Source organism: Miscanthus floridulus, chromosome 1 (assembly GCF_019320115.1).
Source record: "Miscanthus floridulus cultivar M001 chromosome 1, ASM1932011v1, whole genome shotgun sequence".
In the NCBI taxonomy this organism is placed as follows: Eukaryota; Viridiplantae; Streptophyta; class Magnoliopsida; order Poales; family Poaceae; genus Miscanthus; species Miscanthus floridulus.
Window position 1 is genome coordinate 135286788 of NC_089580.1, and position 9075 is coordinate 135295862.

General features: G+C 43.6%; 1 pseudogene; it reads right to left on the reverse strand.

Moving 5' to 3' along the window:
* Positions 1–1866: 1866 nt before the first annotated feature.
* Positions 1867–5205, reverse strand: LOC136463765 (WAT1-related protein At3g18200-like; annotated as a pseudogene).
* Positions 5206–9075: the final 3870 nt, after the last annotated feature.

The following is a 9075-nucleotide window of genomic DNA, read 5'->3' on the forward strand; positions in this document are numbered from 1 at the left end:
TTGTTCTTGTTCCGTCTGGTCCCACACCGGGGACATTTATCCAGTGACTTGAATGTTTCGCCACGAAAAAGTATACAGTGGTTGGGGCATGCATGGATTTTTTTCAACCCCCATTGTCAATGGACTTATGACCTTCTTCGCTTGGTATGTGTTGGCGGGAACTGAGTTTGGTTGTGGCAGCACCCATGACAGAAAATGCAATAGATCATTGAAACTACAGTCTGACCAGCCGTACTTAGCCTTCAGGATGAGCAGCTCAAGCACAAAATGTAGCAATGTCCAATGTGTCGGACATCCCTTTTCAACACCATACACAGTCTCCTTCGATGCTTTTGTCACCCTTTCCAAATTTTCTAGATCTTTCGGGCTATTTAGTAAAATCTCTAGTCCAAGGGCTTGAATCATGTCCTCCAAATCATCTTTATCCTCGACACGTGCTCCACCATCATTATTGGCACCACCTTTGTCGTTACCATCCCAACCACCTGCATCACCACCTTGTTCATTGCTAAACTCGAAATCCATTCGTGCATCAAGCTCTGCTAAATATTGGGACAAGGATCCTATGGTTTTGTCGTCGTATTCCTCCTCATCCTTGTCGTTAACAATAACCGTTTCACCATGATGAATCCACACTGTGTAGTCCTCAACAAATCCTCGTATAATCAAATGTGATCTGATGATAGTCACATCTGTCCATACCATACGGTTCTTGCAATCTTTACAGGGACAAATAATTATATCCCTATTCTCTTTCAATGTCATTGCATGCTTCTTTGCGGCTTCAATAAATTTATCCACCTCTTCACGGAAACCTGCTTTGAACCTTAACGAACCATACATCTAAGAGTTCCTGTACTTCATCTTTTACAACAACAACAACAAAACAAACATTAAAGGACTATTTATTCAGATATATATAAAAATGAATCAAATTAATAATTACTTGAGAATAATTATATATACTTCAGATATATATGAATATAAATATAATATAATTACATGAAATATACAAACACACCATGGTAGAGAGAAATTAATTAATGGCCCATTTATCCATAATTAATTAAAATACATATTTATTGATTACAATAAATAAATTTAAAAACAACAATTAGCAACAATTATACTTTACCCAATATCTTTCATACAAACCTTAGTCTAAATTTACAAAAACAAAATTAATAAAAAAAAATCAAACCCTAGATCTAGATCTACATGCACATAAAACATGCATAAAACTAACTAATTGTTCACTAAAATCAAGAAACATGGACCAAATAAGGGTATGATCTTGTTCCCCTCCCTAATTTACCCTAGTACATTTGAAACTTGGGTCTAATTTGCTTCATAAGTAGCTCAAGCACCATAGAAGAGAGAGAAAAACAAAACTTTAATTACTCACTAACCAACCATTAAAACTAGAAAAAAAAAGTGTGGAATAACATTTTCTTAACTTCTACAACCTCCCTACCAAATGATTTGAGACCAAAACCTTCCCCCTTAGTAGAGCAATTTTTAGGAGGTGCCCAAGGCCTCCCCACTTTCTTTCACGGGTTGGAGTGAGTGATCCGAGGAGGAAGAAGGTGCTGCAGCTGTTTTATATGAGGGTCATTTGTAGGGGCGACTGGTGATTGAGCCGCTCCTATAAATCGGAGCTATTTATACGGGGGTATTTGTAGGGGCGGCTCAATTACCAGCCGCCCCTACAAATATCAACGCGGAGGGCGGCTGATGAGTGAGCCGCCCCTGCTGTTCTATTTGTAGTAGCGGCTGGTGTCTGGACACCCGAGCACGGCACTGTAGGGGCGGCTTCATCACCAGTCGCCCCTACAAAAAATTCGTCCCGTTGCTAAAAATCGTTTTTTACATAGTGAAGTAAAGCCCCAGAATCACAAGCACGCCTCCAATCACGCTTCCAGCGTATAGATTTTCACCGAAGACGACATAGGCGAGGATGGCCACCATGGCGGTGAGGAGGGGGTTGAACATGGTCACAAACACGGGGCCTTTCTTCTTGTTGCACCACAGCTGAATGATCACAGTCAAGCCATTGCAGGCGATTGCCTAAATAAAAACAAGTCTGCATATCAGTCTGCAGTTCATTCAGCTAGCACTCAAGAATATATAACTTTTGTGAAGCAGCTTGTTCGCTTGCTCGTAAACGATCGTAAATTTCCAGCCAGAAACAGTGTTTTTCTCTCACACCAAACCAGCCAGCAGTAAATAATCCACGACCGTTTACGGCCTCCCAAACAGGCTATATATACCTACCGTGTACACGATGCACTAGGAGGCCGAAGCCAACGAGCCAATCTTCCACGTTGCGCTGCACGAACGCCGCGAAAACCGCCGACTGCAGGCCTCCAACCATGGACATCCATGCCGTCAGCGACAGCTTGGCTGGGTACCTCTTTATAGACGACGCCTGCGTGCCACCATGTGTGGACCAACCATGCATTATTACTTGTTGCTTATGGCTCTACCAGATTACCAGAGTAGCTGGACTGGAAGAGGCAGGCTAAGCTAGGCACCTGCAAGATGATCCAGATTGACCAGCAGATGCAGCTTGCCAGCGCGAGGAGCGATCCTTTTACCCAGCTCTCATGTGCCACCACATGATCAACGCCGCCGCCGGTGCCATGTATGTGAATGGGCGCCCTCCACAGCCTCTTCACCGCCGCTCCTCTGTAAAGGCTCATGGTGGTCGCCCCAGCCAACGACACCATGGTCCCTGCGATCCTCACGAGCCCTCGCAGGGTCTTACGTCTACGATCTCCATCCTGATGAACATGAGCCAGACAAACCAATTCTTGAAATTGCGCATATATATATATATATATATATATATATACTGTTTTGCTATAATACACCTGGGTACATCATGTATATAGAATGCACTCAGGCCGACGGGCACACCAACTTGGAGCAACCAGCGCGTCCAAGCGAACATGCAGTGCATGCTTTCCTAAGTTAAGTTGTATCTTCCACCTACCACGTAAAGCCACCTAGCATACAAATCCCACTAGACTGTACATATGCATGCATGAAATTTTTTGTTGGTTCGAATCTTTGAAACAAGTTTTCTCCTAAACCGTAACTCTGATTGACAAACCGTTTGTTGCATTCGACTCAAAAAAATATTCTGAGCAAAACTAGATCCAATATGGATATTTTTTTTTATCCTTTAAGCGAGTTGCATGTCAATGTACTACCGATTGCAACTCTCTACCTACCAACTAGTAGCAACTAGTTATAACTCTGTGTATTATATGCATCTGGTCACTATAATCACGCCAAGTTGCAATTCCGAGTTGCAATCATATCTTAGTAGTAACTGTGTTGCAATTGAGTAGTAACTAGTTGCAATCAGTAGTAATTGGTTTGCAATCGGGTAGTAACTTATTGCAACCAGTAGTAATTGTGTAGTAACAAGTTGCAACCGGTACTAACTGGGGTTGCAACTGGACAAGTGCATCTACCAACTAGGTTGCAAGTGAGTACTTGCTAGCTGCAATTGAGTAGCTGTACAGAATGCACCTTGGTTGCAACTGGTCAGATGTTCAAGTTGCAATTGGCTAGTGCTAAATAGGCCACAAGTACTTGCAACCAGTGCTAAATAGGCCACAACCAAGTTACAATTATGTTGCAGACGTGCTTGTAACTCACTGTACAACTTAGTTGCAATTACATACTTTAAATTTTTTTTCAACAAATATAGCCTTCATAGATCTTATTTTGTTAAACATATTTATTCGAAGAACCTACTTCAAACCGATTCAAAAACAGATATGTGGTTTAGGAGATATCATATTTTTTCGAATCAAAACAAGAAAAGATTACATCCATGCATACTTACTGGTGGGTGGGTTGACCTATGAGGTGGCGTCACGTGGTTGGTTGTGTTCATTTAATTTTGCATGCATGAGCGCAGGTTTGGCAGGAAAATGTGGAGAGGGTCCTGCGGGAGTGCGCTGGCGCGTGGACCGCAGGGTTAGAGAGGGTCTGTGCACTCATTGCACGGAATGCAACTGGCCTATCACACGAGTCGCAACTGGTCTACCACCAGAGTTGTAATTTGTGTACGACTGAAGTTGCAATCGGCTGACGGGCTGAGTTGGAACTGGTATACAAACGGAGCTGCAACCAGCTGTCCAGGACAGTTGCAACTGCCCCATCCAACCGGAATGCAATTGGCCTATCACCAAGGTTGCAATTTGTATAGGACGGAAGTTGCAATCGGTTCAAAGGATGAGTTGCAACTGATATACAAACGATGTTGCAACTAGCCGTCTAGAGCAGTCGCAACTGGCCTACCCAACAGGAATGCAACGAGCCTGAGCATTTTTTTCGTTTCGAATCAAGAAAAGATTTCCTGCATGTATGCTTTCTGGTTGGTGGGTTAACCTGTGATGTGGCATCACATGGTTGGTTGCCTCCATCTATTTTTTGCATGCACAAACGTGGAGTTTGTTAATGCGACGCGTGGAGTCTGGTTCGAGTCGGTACGTCTCTCGCTCGCCGCTCGCCGTGCTCCGCGCGTCTCGCCGCTCACTCTCGCGATCGGGTGCATTTGCTGCACAGAATGTGCATTTTAGTCTCGTCCTCTCTCTATATATATAAGACAAGGCTAGGTCAGGTCAGGTCACCTGAGGACGATGGCGATGACGAATGTGATTGAAGCCACTGTGTTTATCATGGAGGTGACAAAAGTTGGGGATGTGTACTTCAAGCTTGAGAAGTACATGTTCAGAGTTAAGCTCCCCCTGCACATGTTTTCCTACTACTTTTTTTTAAAAAAACATGTTGGAGAGAAAAACGAAACAGGAAAACATATATATTCTTACCCCATAAGTGACAGTACGAATATCTCTAGGATCAACATGAGTGTCATTTTAGGCCTCAACGTCCTGCATACAAGATCAAAAAAAAGGAAGACAGCATCAAACACAGAATCATGACCAAGCTTTGTTCAATTAATCTGAAGAAAGCAAAACGCGGCGCAGTATTGTTTGTTGTTAACGTATATACTTACTTCTCGTAGAAGTAGGCGAATGGGCAGAGGATGCAGGCGGCGAGGAGGTAGCGGTAGGTGACGTAGACGTAGGGGTTGAGCCCCCTGTTGAAGGCGGCCTCGGTGATGAAGTAGAGGAGCGTGAAGAAGACCTGCGCCAGGATCATCAGAGCATGAAGCATGTACCTCATCATCATCAGAGCCATTATTTTGTCTCTCAAGTGTCTGTGTGTCTCTCGACAAAAACTGAATCAGTTTGTGCCTACAGCAGCAGGTCACCTGTGTGTGTGTGTGTGTGTGTGTATATATATATATATATATATATATATATATATATATATATATATATATAGAACTACTACTCTGTAGCTGGCTACAAAATAACTTATTCTATAGCCACTTTGAGTTACGATAATTACTATGTTAATTTATGAGATTATAGTAACTCCTTACTAAGTGGTTTACTATAACGTTATGGTAAATATCCCCGTGTGTTATAGTAACCCAACTATAGTAAATATATATTGACATTATCGTAAATTAGTATATAAAATTATGGTAAATGGAGGTGGCTACAGAATAACTTATTCTGTAGCCGGCTACTGAATAGCCTCTCCCTATATATATATATATATATATATATATATATATATATATATATATATATATATGTGTGTGTGTGTGTGTACGGTAGCTGCCTGGACTCAACGGCAGCACATGGAATTTTCACACTTCGAAGCTCTTGGCTCTCAGCACACTGGCGAGCAGCGGCGGATTAGGAAATATTTTAGGGAGGACTAAACAACACTGCTGCTCGATCTTAAGTCTCAGCCCCCTACACTATAGAACTTTGCCTAAAAATTCATAGGGGCTCTACAGTAATTTGCACTGCTTCGGGGGGCTTGAGCCCCCCCTGCCCCACTGCTGGATCCGCCCCTGCTGGCAAGGCTAAAAAACGACTAGTATTTCGAGTGCAAAATAGCTGGACGACACTTACATGGCAAAGTATCACTATGTAGAATATAAATTTTAGGGGCAGCTCCAGTAGGGGTGGTTTGCCCAGCCGTCCCTACGCAATGGTCTCTACAAATCATGCATTTGTAGGGGCGGTTTCCAGGCCGCCCTTACAAATCGATTTGTAGGGGCGGCTTGTATTACCAGCCGCCCTTATAAATCGATTTGTAGGGGTGGCTGTAGTACCAGCCGCCCCTACAAACAGGTATTTGTAGGGATGGTTCAATCTAGAACCGCTCCGACAGTACGTTTTCCCGCAAAAAAAAATTCAAATTTACAATTCAAAATCGCGTTGCCGAACGCCCCACGACCAACGTTCCGAACCGCGTTCGCGTTGCCGAACGCCCCGCGACCAACATTCCGAACCGCGTTCGCGTTGCCGAACGCCCCGCGACCAACGTTCCGAACCGCGTTCGTATTGCCGAACGCCCCGCGACCAACGTTCCGAACCGCGTTCGCGTTGCCGAACGCCCCGCGACAGGGACTGCAAGCACAAGACTACTCTATAAACTACAATTACAAGTCCAATTCACAAGAATATATACAATCCATCATTAAATATACAAATTCTATACACATTCTTATCAATGTCCTAGAGCTAGCCTTTCAGTCTCACGAAGGTGTTGGTACTGAGGATTTGTACCTAACTCAGACTGTCGGTCATGGTAGGCGCCTCTGACGTGTACAATCTGGTCCAATATGAAGTTGCAAAGGTCGCCGACGACCTCTAAGAGTTGTTCGTCCTTGTATGGGTCTCTTTTCATTCCTTTCTTTTCTCTCCACTACAAGAGAACAAGTTTCAATTTAGTATTTCATACCATGTACGAAGTTTTTATACTACGGGTGAAGAGGTTCAAACTTATCCTTAAGGGGTGTCTCCTGTAGGCATCGGTGTTACTCATCATAGAACACATATAATATCCATAATGTACACTCCCAGGCTTCTGCTTGGGGCACTATGTGTTTTGCATATGAAAATATTAAGTAATGCTTTTGACAGCCATGTAACGGAGTACTGAAGTAGTAAGTTACACTTACCGCATATAGTGTTTTTATAGCCAGCTTTTCCTTCCTTGCTGAATCATGCCTTTCATGATGATTAGTGACATAGAACCTAAATGCCCTGTTAAAATTATTTTAGCAAATATAACTTGTTAGTATCCAAAAGTGAACGTTACAAGTATGTATACAAACATATAAGCTAATGAGGATTGTCGATATATATACGTCTTGATAATCGATATGAAGTCTTTGTATGTCACCGTGTCCCTATCTAATGAATCAAAGACCCATGCCATGCTCCTCCTGACATCGATGGCTATACAAATTCAGTGGTTGCTGCATGGATTTAATCATAGAACTAGATAAGCTATTTTGCATCGAATAAAATATATTGAACAAAGCTTTAAGTATAGAGTTGAACTTACTCAAAGTTGTATGGTAGCCATATAGTAGAGTGTTGAAGATTTTTGAAAGCTAGGGCAATGTATGCCGCAATCTTAAGGGACTCTTCCCTTAGTTTCACCGTACGGATGTGCTCTTTCTCCCGAAGAGTCTTTACAGCAGCTAGCTCTTTGGCATCCAGTGTCCACCGTTTAGGGTAATTAAAATTTGTTTGGGCTATAGCTTGAGGGTCTACATACTCGGCTTTCACACTTGGCATTTATTTAACAATGTGCACTTGCATTCTACAAATTACGGCGTGGGTTAGTTACAATAAAATTCAAAGATTACATTCATATCATATCGGGAGGACAAGGACTTACAGGCACCACGTGCGAATTAGATTCATCTCCATTTCTCCCAGGTGAAAGCATATTTACATGTCATTGAAGTCAAAGACAAATTTTCTGGCTGGGCTTCCAAATATACCGGTGGGGAAGCATGCTTGTATGAGATCTATGCTCGTTGGGAGAACACGGAAGTACCAATCATGGAACCTTCTCATTCCAAGTGGTAGGCGCTGGATGTCCCGGTTTGGTAGGAAGGGCTTGCCTCTTTCATATGTTTTTGGGCAGTCCTTTGATCATTTGATGGCATCAATATTTGGATACTGCTTTATAATTTGGTGGAGTTTGCTAGTGACGGCCTCCTCAGAACCCCGTGATGGGACTTTTTTAACTTGGTTCTCAGGCTTGAACTGGTCATGGGAATACCACTTGGACACCGACGAGACGTCTTTCATCAAAACATAAACTGGCCTTATGGTGATTGGATGCTTCTTTCGAAGTTTCCATTTAGGCACGTCCTCATCTTCTTATGCTGCAGCTTCTTCAGGAGGCACTCGTTGTTCATGTATCGGCTGTGCTTGTTGAGAAGACTGTGGTATCTCATGATGCACTTGCTCGGTATGAGCTGAAGAAGGTTGTGGCATCTCATCAGGCACATGCTCGCTAGGAGGCAGGGAAGAATGTGGCATCTCAAGAATGTGGGGGTCACGAGACGGTGAAAATATCTCCCCAACCTCAACTTGCTCCAAATTTGGGAGAGGGGGAGGTGGCGAAGAAGCAGTCAATATAATGTCCCGTTTATGCCAGAGGATGAACTGCCCCATAATGTCTCTGAGTAACACCAGGCCCTTGGGAGTTGCGTAGTCTATCCTCCACTGCATGAACTCGGGCTTCACTGTATGCACCTCGACCCTAGTGTAGTCCGGCGGTATCTTATTATTGTGGTGTAAGCCACCGGAAGGATGTGCCACACCTGTTGCCACCTCCATCACAGTGTTCTGTCGACCGCTGAAAAACACCAAGGTGCAACTAGTTGGTTCTCGTATGCGATCGACTGGGGTTGTGGCTATAGTGGAACCTTGGCTGCTAGGAACTTTCGGAGGGCTACCAACTAATGCCAGTTCTCCTGGCGGCGTCACTAATATCCATGGCTCTGTAGACAGTCCTTGCTCCTCCAGCGTCTTCGCAACTAGAGCCTTCACTTGGAGCTCAAGACTAGTCTCCCGGTCTTGGCCATGTTTCTTGTACATGTGCCTATCCTCTTCGAATCCTTGCTTCTAGGTCGTCCTTTTCCATAGCCCCCTGGTGTGGCCTATG